This window comes from Marmota marmota, unplaced genomic scaffold (assembly GCF_001458135.2).
Source record: "Marmota marmota marmota unplaced genomic scaffold, marMar, whole genome shotgun sequence".
In the NCBI taxonomy this organism is placed as follows: Eukaryota; Metazoa; Chordata; class Mammalia; order Rodentia; family Sciuridae; genus Marmota; species Marmota marmota.
In genome coordinates, this window is record NW_025999998.1 from 11,887,820 (window position 1) to 11,899,182 (window position 11,363).

General features: G+C 37.3%; 1 protein-coding gene across 2 annotated transcripts in view; it reads right to left on the reverse strand.

Annotated features, from left to right (window-relative positions):
• Apba1 (amyloid beta precursor protein binding family A member 1) overlaps nucleotides 1-11,363 on the reverse strand; it is a 214,378-nt gene that overhangs the window by 176,072 nt on the left and 26,943 nt on the right. The gene's annotated exons all lie outside the window — the stretch shown is intronic.

Consider the following 11,363-nt stretch of genomic DNA (forward strand, 5'->3'; position numbering starts at 1 on the left):
ATTTTTTAATGCAGAGTAATACTCCATTGTGTATAAATGCCACATTTTTTTTATCCATTCGTCTATTGAAGGGCATCTAGGTTGGTTCCACAGTCTTGCTATTGTGAACTGTGCTGCTATGAACATCGATGTAGCAGTGTCCCTGTAGCATGCTCTTTTTAGGTCTTTAGGGAATAGACCAAGAAGGGGAATAGCTGGGTCAAATGGTGGCTCCATTCCCAGCTTTCCAAGAAATCTCCATACTGCTTTCCAAATTGGCTGCACCAATCTGCAGTCCCACCAGCAATGTACAAGTGTACCCTTTTCCCCACATCCTCGCCAGCACTTGTTGTTGTTTGACTTCCTAATGGCTGCCAATCTTACTGGAGTGAGATGGTATCTTAGGGTGGTTTTGATTTGCATTTCTCTGACAGCTAGAGATGGTGAGCATTTTTTCATGTACTTGTTGATTGACTGTATGTCCTCCTCTGAGAAGTGTCTGTTCAGGTCCTTGGCCCATTTGTTGATTGGGTTGTTTGTTCTCTTATTGTCTAATTTTTTGAAAAGCTGTGTTTTTCAATGAGACTTTCCGAGTCCACCCATCTAAAATACCTGTCCCATCATTCTTTATCGCCCTGATTAATTCCCCACCCAGGACACCTCTCCAGCTGATAGTATTCTTGAACATCTATATCTTTTGCTTAGTGGTCTCTTCTTAAGTGTAATGTAAGTTCCAAATGAACAGAGATCTTGTCTGTATTGACGACTGTGGCATCCCAATCTAGAACGGGTCCTGGCATGTAATTTTGGCACCAATATTTGCTGGATCAGTGAATAAGGGAAACACTGAGTTTGCCTGATTAATATTAAGTCTTGGAGAATTCTTAGGGCCTCAAGCATTAATTGGGCTCAGAGATGTGTCACTCTCAGGCCCAATTAATTTAAATCACTATCCTCTACTGGGGCTAATTTAATTAAAACATAATTCAGACTTTTCATATGTTCTTTGTAAAATTTAATATTAACCAAACTATTATTAGAGAAGTGCTAAAAAATATCCCAATAACTGTGAGATGTTGGAACTCAGTGCAAATTGTCAACTTGACTATATAAGAGTGCAACATATGTCACTGGGCTTGAATTTCCTCACTGCCAAGATTACTCTGAGAATAAATTCAGCAGATTAATTCTTAAGTACATTGTTGGGGCAGTATATCCAATGCTACCCTGATCATCTGAAAAGGTTTTATTTGAGTTAGAAGGGGTTTAACTTAGATACTGGGGGAGACTCAAAGGTTAAGTACCATTTAAAAGTTATTCCAGGTCTAGGAAAAAGCCATTTGTTAAGTACAGGTCATATTTTATTTGAGCATTTAGATGAGGTATTTTTTTCTAGAGCAATTGGTAGGTTCTAAATATAGTATACAAGCTTGTAAGGTCAGCAAGGAGCAGCATGCACAGTGGTTTGAAGAGAAACTGAGCTTTGGCCACAGGTACCTACCAAAAAGAGCAGCTGTATTGGCTTAGAATTTGTCATGAAGGTCTTCATGTGGGACTAAACTAGCTTTTGACAAATGTACATTAGAAGCTATTAGTGTCTTTAAGGAATGATATAAAAGCCAACAGTGGGGAAACAAAAAAAAAATCAAATAAAGATTTCTTATTTTAATATGCAGCCACCTTCTTATTAGGACCAGGTTTCGTTATTATAACACACATGGAAGTAAGAATATACTGTCAGCTAAGCTGCATAAACAAACATCTCCTGAAAAATACAAACTAGTAAAAATGAAACTGCTGCCCTCTTTATCTGTCAACAGATTTCAAGAAGCACCTGGCACTTCTGTCTGTTTATATGAATTTACTCTTTAAGACTTGGCCAAACCTCCTGGAGAGAATGGAATAGGAATATAAGCTTTCCAAATCTAAGAAAAGAAATATTACGATTTTATGTCCTAAGGCATATTGCTATCCGTAAAAGCCAATGGCGTCTCTCCTCACATTTATTTACCTACTAATGCCAGCCAGTAAGTCCCCAAAGCCAGTAATCCTGAGGCCAGTGGGAGGAAAACAGCACTTACAGAGAAAGAAACTTGGATAAATTCAGAGTTATTACCTTAAATAATGCTTTTGCTTTTGCAGATTTCTACCTCAGTAATTCTGGCTGTCAATGTTTAAAAGTGCCTTCCAGTCACTACTCAAAACCCTTCATACAATGACACACACTGCTGACCTATTCTTTATTATGAGTAAAACTAATGCACTCTGTGGGCATTTCTTAAAGCACTTTCAAAGCAAGTCATTAGTAAGAATATAAACAGAAACATGCTACAAAATAATTATAAAAATATGGGCACTCTCAATGTGAGAGAATCTTTAAAAATATACTCCAACTTTTTTTTTTAATTGTGAAGGGTTACTGTTTTTCACTTTTCTTTTTCTTTTTTTGGTTATTAAATCACACTGTCTTTAGGTTCATTATAGTTCAATACAGTAAGATTACCCTAGGGTTTTCATTTTTTCCTTCTCTCTCAGATTCTGAAAAACAGTTCTTCCATTAACTAGCTCTCTGGGGGATATATCCTTCCTTTAATGGCTTGCATGGGAGGGCAGACTTTCTAATTTTTTAGCAAAAACAGAGAGTCTGTGGATGGGACTGCTCAGTGAGTTCACCTGCACCGGTTCCCACCTGACTGTAGGACTCCTTCAGCAGTGTCTGTGCCATATGGGTGTCAATTTGTTGTTATAACCTGGTGACATAATGAGAAACCAAGTGGAAAGGGTGTCAATGCCACATGAAACACTCATGACAATGCCCCCAAAATTCTGGAATCAAACATCCTTTTCCTTAAGAACAAGATCTGTTTTCCCTCCATTATCCTTAGGGGCTCTTTCCATCTCCCTGAGTAATCATGAGGGACTCCAGGACATAGAGAGAAGCTGGAGAATGGAACACAAATCAATCCCATAGTAGAAAACAAAATATATGGTCCAAAGTCCTCCATCTTTTTTCATCTCTCACTTCAGCAGAAGATGTGATATGACGGCCAAAAGGCAAAAGCACAGATGAGGAGAGATTCCTGAGCATGGAGGACAGACCCTGAGGCAATTCCAGGGACCCCACCTCCTCCTGTTCATGCTTTCCTGTAATCTCCTCCCTGTGAATGTGGACCTGTGACTTACTTCTAACCAGCAGAATAGAGCAAAGATGTTTGGATATCACTCCCATAAGTATTGCTATCAGCTTGTGGCTTAGTAGGCTGGAGTGGGAGGGTCTCTGGCTGACTCAGTGAAGTGAGCAACCATGCTGAGAAGATCACATGGCAGAGCTGTGGGTGGACTCCAGTCTACAACTAGAAAACCACTGAATCCTCAGTTACAGCTGGGAGGAAATAAATTCTACCAACAATTAGAATGAGCATGGAAGCAGATTCTTCCCCAGTCAAGCAGGCAGACTAGAATGCAGCCCAATGGACATCTTTATTACAATCTTGTGAAACCTGGCCTAAGCCCAGACTTCTGTCCCATGGAAACCATGAGACAAGAAATGTGTGTTGTTTTAAACCGCCAACTTTGTAGTAATCTCTTGTGCAGAAAGAGAAAGCTAGTATACTCAGAGGAGAAATGAGGGTCCTTTTCTTTTCTTCCTTAAAGTGAGTCAGAGTCAGCCTAATAGTGGCTGAAGAATACTTTGTTAACCCCCTCTTCTGCAAATGATCATAGGAGGAAACATTCAGAGTGACAGACAGAGCCATCAGCGCACTGTGGCAACCGAACCAAAGGATGTCTATTAGCTTCTTAGATGTTCTGAGATCTATGATGGAAAGCTTATTAACCAGAGAAACTTCTTAAGCAGATAATGAAAAATAATGGGCATAGTGACATGTTAGAAAATCTTATTATATTATAAAGGAAACTTCTAAGTAGCTTTACTTAAAATTACTGGAAATGCAAAACAGTAAGAGATAGTCAATTTGTCTTCATCTGCCTATAGCCAACATTTTTTGCAAATAATTTTCCATTAAATCTCCATACCTGAGAGATCATGTAACAGTTCTTGAATGAAAGTAAATAAAGAAGAAAAAAATATCTTATATGAACTTCCACCTTGGAAGTCTTTTTACAGGGCTGTAAATGTTTGTGTGTTCATCTAGTCCTATGTTAATTCTTTTTTAAAAATGCATTTTTGAAAAGCTATTTATGTAATTATTATGTGCTGAGGATCAAATCCAGTGTCTCACATGTGCTAGGCAAGTGCTCTATACTGAGCCACAACCCCAGCCGCCTCTGTTAATTTTTAATTCCATTTCTTAGACTTTCAGCAACTTCTTAATAGCTTTTTAAAATAGGATGTCAACTTTAGAAATTAGCTATACAAATTTACTTACATAAAACTACATAAAAGTTATCTTCAAAACATGTGACATCTATAATAAAGGAAGTTAAAGTTTTAATTGAATCCAGTTATAACTTTTAAACATATTCAATGTATGTTCAAGATCTCATCAGCCTTCTCCTTCACATATTAGAATGTCAATATGAGGTATGTGATTGATGGCAAGATTTATATAATATTTGGGACACTGACGGGTTTTTTTGTAGTTTTTACTTCCTCTGATGATTAGATAGCAAATATTAATGTTACCATGATTCATGCTACAGATTTAACTAGATTCTGGGGTTCTTTCTAATGCTAATGGTAAGATTAAGCTTAATTTTTGAACAATATTCATTAATCATCTATACGAATTAAGAGTTTACATGAAGTATAAACATGTTATCTCTATGAGGATGACAACCATTGTATAAAATGGAATCAGAATCCATATTTTGTGTTATTGCAGATGTTGATGTTCCAGAACTTTCCAGAATGACAAGTATGGCAAAGGTCTAAAAACTGAGAGTCCAGATTGAGAGTCTTGAAACATCTGTGTTTATGTCAGATCAAAGGTCTGCAGCATGGGATTCCCATCAGGTGAGGGGTTGTAACCATCAATCATGCAACATATATTCAATGAGCACTACTATGCACTGGTACAGTTCCAGGGCTGAAGTTGCCCCAGTAGGTGAAACTGACAGGTCCCTGCTGGCATTCCAGCTGGAGGACAGATGACTAACAAGGAAGCAAAGAACTGATACAGGTAATTTCAGAGAGCCCAGAGTTAGGCCAATTCAAATGAATATATTAGTGAGGTCCTACTTCTTGCCAGACAATGTTCTGGCACTTGAAATATATCTGTGAAGGAAGTAGATATAGATTCCCATCCTCATGGAGACTGCTTTCTAAAAGGGGACAGAGACAATGACAGAAGTCATACTAAGCAGGTGATTTATATGCTGTGTTAAAAGGTGACATGTGCTATATTAAAATAAATAAGTACATAAGCAGGGTAAGGGTGACTGAAACAGTGCATGGGGAGGGGCAGGGGTCACAGTTTTAAACGGAGTGGTCAGGAGAGGCATCTGGACATACTTGACGGAGGAAATGTGCCTGAAGGAGGTAGCATAGAATGTGAGAAGGAGGGGCTCGAGGGAGTACAGGGAATGCTCCAGATGGAATGACCAGACAAGTCCTTTATGAGAAGATGATATTTTAGCTGAGACCACCATGTCAGGGAAGAAACAAACAGAAAGATCCAGGGACAGAGCATGCCCAGTAGAGGGAACTGCAAACACCAAGGCCCTAATGCAGGACTGAGTTTGGCATGGCAGATCAGAAAGAAAACTAGAGTTTTCATGTCTCATATGAACTTCCACCTTGGACGTCTTGGCATGGTGGCCAGAAGATGGTGTCTGCAGTGTGGGTGGGGGCCAGGTCACATAGAATTAAGTCTAGAAGGTCAACCTGGACCCTCAGGTACTCCCTGTCTCTGTGATGCTATTATCCTCTACCTATCAATGGACCCCACTCATCAGTTTCAAACACATTCTAGTATCTACTATCTTTCACAAAACATGGCTCCCTCCTGGTTACCATTCAATTTCTTCCTTCCTTCTCAGATGATTTTCTTAAAGGAAGAGAACAGACATGCTGCTCCCCACTCTGGCTCCTGGCCCTCATTGAGTTCTTCACTTCACTCTAATTAAATCCCTCCTCGACACTTCTAGAAGGTCACGAATGATCTCCACAGGCCCCAGTGCAGCAGACCTTGCCTTGGACTCCTCTGGCTTTCTGCTGCCTTTGGCATAGGTGGCCACATTGGCACTCCAGAAAGGCTCTCTTCCCTCCCCAACCCCACAGCCACCCCTGCTGTCCCTTGCCATCTCTGATCTGTCCTCAACATCTCTTCTTGGGAATAACCCATGAATAAATACAGGTGATCATGTAAGAAAAAATACTCAGGGGCTTGGTTAATGGAAGGCTCATTCAACAGCCTTGCTGACCTTGGCCCAGGACAACTCACTTAAGCTGAGGGACACTTTGGTGGAGAAGATGGAACTGCAGAGCACGTGAGACCTGCCTGAGCTTGCACTTTCTAACATCATGAACTTGGACACACCATGTCTCCAGGACTATCTTCTCACCTATAAAATAAGGATTCAACCTTACACAGTTGATAGGGAAATTAAATAATTTACCCTTTTTGAGGTCTCCAGTCAAAGCCCAGTACTTATTAGATGCTATTCTGTTGCTCCTGTACACCACAGGCTCAGAAAAAGCACTGACTATTAAATAACAGAGGAAAGAAAAAATAACATTAAAAGGGGAGGGAGAGGAGCTGTGGCTGTGGCTCAATGGTCGCGCACTTGCCTGGCATGTGTGAATGTGAGGCACTGGGTTTGAGTCTCAGCACTGCATATAAATCAATAAAATAAAGGTCTAGCAACAACTATATATATATATATATATATATATATATATATATATATATATATTTAAAAAATAGGGGAGGGAGAAAACAGCTTTCATTAAACTGTTCTGGGTGGAACTCTTGTTAATGATCCACAATCAAATTAACATTCTTTGTCTTGTAAACCTTAAGTAAAATTCTTTAATGTGAAGAGATTTCAAATACATCAAACTTAAAATATCTAATTATAAACTGAAGATATATAGTAATCATTACTCAACACCCCAACCTCACCCCACAAATGCATTTTATGTACTTTTCCTTTATCAGGAGAGACACAGGGTGGAAGGAGTATAGCTCTCCAGCATGAATTTTAACCCTGCCTCTCCCACTTGGCAGCTGAGAAGCTGCCGAGGACTCACACCCTGTGCTCTAGTCTCCCCCACTGGTACATGGGACTAGACTTGCTGGTACTCAGCCTCTCAAATGATCAAAGTATCCTCTCCAGCCACATTCAATCCACTGAGGCATTTGCTATCATGCACTTGAGAACAAGTTCAAATATAAGTTTCTCTAGTGTTAGCTAGCCTTTTCCAAGCTGGCCTGGAACTGCAGTTAAAAGTCACATCTTGTTAGTAATCATGCTCCCAGTAATACTGCAGGACTGCTGCTCTTAATTACAATGAAGAAGCTTAATTTTAGAAGGTGACATATCAACTTTTGGCTTAACAATATGAATTAATCATTAATTGCATCTTTAGGTCATAATCTATATGAGACAATTATTTAATAAATGTTTGTGGGCTGCTTTGGTGATAAACCATCAGCCTATGTAAATAAAATAAACAAAGCATATTTCAATACCATGGCACAACAAAGCATATTTCAATACCAGGCTAAGAAGCATTTCCAGTAAATTTTCAATGCAGAGACACTGTTTATCTTGTATATTGCTTTCTGCCAATTTAATGGAGATACCAAACATATAAGAGCAAAAGGGCTATAGCACAAATTCTTCAAAACGGTTGATATTTTAAAAAATCACAACTATGAACAATAAATGCTGAATTTAGATTTTAATAAAAGATGGACAATGTCTAAACATTGAATTTAGAAAGGAAATTCAATGTAGGAAAAAAGAGGCGGGGCATATGAGTTAAGAGAAAGGAAGGAAAATGAAGCCAACTTCCTTGTTCAATTGTGGCACATAATTCATGAATCATGACACTGCCATGAATGCCTCTGTGCAGAATTCACAACTGGGTAGCATTAGCAACTATCAGAAATGGTGCTGTTTCTTCCAAACACAACACAACTGATAAGCTGTAATTTTATTTACTCAAGAGATATGTTGCTGAATTGCTGTATACAAATCAGATTTTGCACAGAAGTCATATTTCAAATGTGCTAGGGGATCTGAATTTATGGACAAAACACCAAAGTTAATACTTTGTAATGTGAGTAGTGAAGCCCTTGCCCCAGCCCTCTCTTTCTTTATGTGTGTGAGATTGAACAGCTGGTCTGTGTGTGGGCATGCCTAAGTGTGCATGCTGTATGTGCATGCTTAGATTATTTACAGCATCATTCAGGTTTCCAGAGAGTGAAGGACTCAGAAGTGATTCAAAGTCACCTCAAATGCTTACTAAGAAACGATAAGCTGGATGTCCATCTAAGCAAGATATAAAATATATTTTAGCTTCAGATGCTTCAGTACCCACTAAGAAGCTAAGGGAAAAGAAATACAAGGTGTAAACTTAATGAAGTCACAAAAGAATAACATAGAGGAATAAACTGAGATGGGGCTTGTCAAACTAGAGGATCCATGCCCCATTCTCAGGACCCCTAGAACTGTAGGAGAATATATAACAGGTTTTGATTTCCATGGTCATCCAATCCTCTGCCTCTATCTTCCTTAATTATTTTGTAAGTTCTAAGTACAATAGTTTCTATTTTGCAGGATGAGTTTGCAATTAAAAGGTATTTTATATCATCATCTTTATAATGTTCTCAACTGAAATCTGCTAGGAGGTTGTATGTACCTATGTGAACTTTTTTTTGAAAAAGGAGTTGAAATCCTATTTTGTTGAATTTGAATAGAGAGAACAGCATGAATTCACAATGTATTTTACACACACACACACACACACACACACACACGTATTTATAAATATACCCATTAAATTGGTCTAGAACCACTTCTTACTGAAAGAGATCAGATTTCCTGAGAAAGTATCTGATTCCAGGCTAAGGTAGGAAATGTAAAATATGAACTTAGAACATTTTACTGCATCAGAAGCAAGGGAGCTATCCAAGACTACTAGGATCATGTTAAAAGGACTCAGGAGCGAACTTAATAGGCCAAACTGAAATGGACCACAGTGTATGTTTAAATTCATGACACCAAAGTCAACAGTTAGAATAACAACCTCCCCTCCTCTCTTGTTATCTCTGGGGGATGCAAGCACACCAACTCTTTATTTTAAAAACTGGTAAACAAGGAGAAAAATCAAGCATTTATTTTGCCTTGTCAGTATAAATTATGTTTCAGAGAAACTGGAGAGTGGACAGGAGGAATATTTTTTCAGGAGAAGTTTAGCTAATAAATGAGCAAATAGTAAAATTAGGAGTCCAATATTTAAAATTCCCAATAAATTAATATATTTAGAAAAAATATTCATGAAATTATTTCATCAAAAATAATAAAAATAAAAAACTGAAGAGGCCTCTAGATCAACCAATTAAAAAGTACATGGAACAGGGAACATGTTAAATAATACCATAAGGGGCAATCAACAAAACCTGGACTAGGCATGGGATATCCTACAGAAAAATCAACACATTTTTTTTCTAGCAAATAAATTATGAAGGGATGAAAGAGAATATGAATGTAAATAAGCTTCATCTATTCTCCACTATATATATATGTACAATTCCCAAAACAATTATTCACACCACTCACACATGCTATATGCATATTTAAACAAAAAGTTGTATTAAAATTACTAGGAAATAATCACAGAATTTTTATAATTCAGAAATTTTATAATAGAGTATATTTTAATTGAGAAATCATAAAACAGTGTGAGCCCTCATGTCTGGGCAACAAAGCAAATTTGGAAGACTTAGGACAGTAATGCTCATCTGGGGCACAAGTACCCCTTGGGAAAATTTTACAATTGTTAAAATTCATATAATTTGCAAAGAATTAATGTGCAATATAAATTTATACTTGTAAAATTTAAAAAAATTTATTGCATATAATAATATTACGAAGAGTCATGCTTTTTTATTTTTCTAACCAAATGCCAGGTTCTATGCTAAACATTATATATGTTACATAACAATCACAAGAACAGGTATTTTTATCCTTATTTTTCAGAATAGGAAGTAAGTTGCCCAAGGCTATATAGCTAGTTAAAAAAAAGTCATATAATCACCTCAATACATGCAGAAGAAGTATTTCACAAAATTCAACTCCCATTCATAATAAAAATTCTCAGAAAAGTAGGAATAGAATGTCTTTGACAAAGGGCAGCAGCAAAAAGCCTAAAGCTAACACCATATTTAGTGGTGGAAGTCCACTTCTCTCCCACTTCTATTCAATATTACTGTTCCTAATTAGTATAATAAGAAAAAAGAAATCAAGGAAGAAGTAAAATTTGTTTATTTGAAGACGACATAATCATCTGTGTAGAAAAATTCCAAGGAATAGACCAAAGTTACAAAGCTATTAATTGGGTTTAGCAATGTCACAAGATACAAGGCCAATATACAAATATCAATTGCATTTTTATGTATCAGCAACAAACAACTGGAAGTTGAAATTAATGAAAAAAAATCAAAAATGACAAACTTATGGATTAATTTAACAAAATATGCCCATTTAGAATTATAAAACTTTGCTAAGGAGAACTGAGGGAGAACTAAATAAATGGAGACATATACCATGCTCATGAATTGGAAGACTCAATATTGAGGAGGTGTCAATTATTTCCTGAGATTCATTATAATACCAATAGAATCCCAGCAGATTTTCCTGTAGAAATCAATATGCAGATTCTAGAAGTTAAGGAAATGTCAAGGACCCGATTTTAAAATATATTTGGAAATGTAAAGTTCGGGGACACATGCTATCAGAATTCAGGACTTTGTATAAAGTCACAGTAATCAAGATAGTGTTGATTACTTTCTTCCTTTTTTTAACTGACATAGGATAGATATACAGATCAATAGAAGAAAACAGAGTCCAAAAAATAGACTCACCATATATGTATGGTATGCTAATTTGAAACAAAAGTACTGAGATAATTCAACGGGGAAAGGATGTGTTTTTAAAAAATAGTACTGGAACAACTAGATGGTTATATATGAATCAAAAAGAACCTGGACCTTTCCTTCTCACTATATTTTTAAAAATTAATTTTAAATGGGCCAGAGATCAAATGTAAGAGGTGACAGCTATAAAATTTCTATTAAAAAAAAATGTAGGAGGGCTGGTGATGCAGCTCAGTGGTAGAGAACTTGCTTAGCATGAGTGAAGAAGCCCTGGGTTCAATCCCCAGCAGGGGAAGGAAGAAAAGGGGGGGGGGGGGC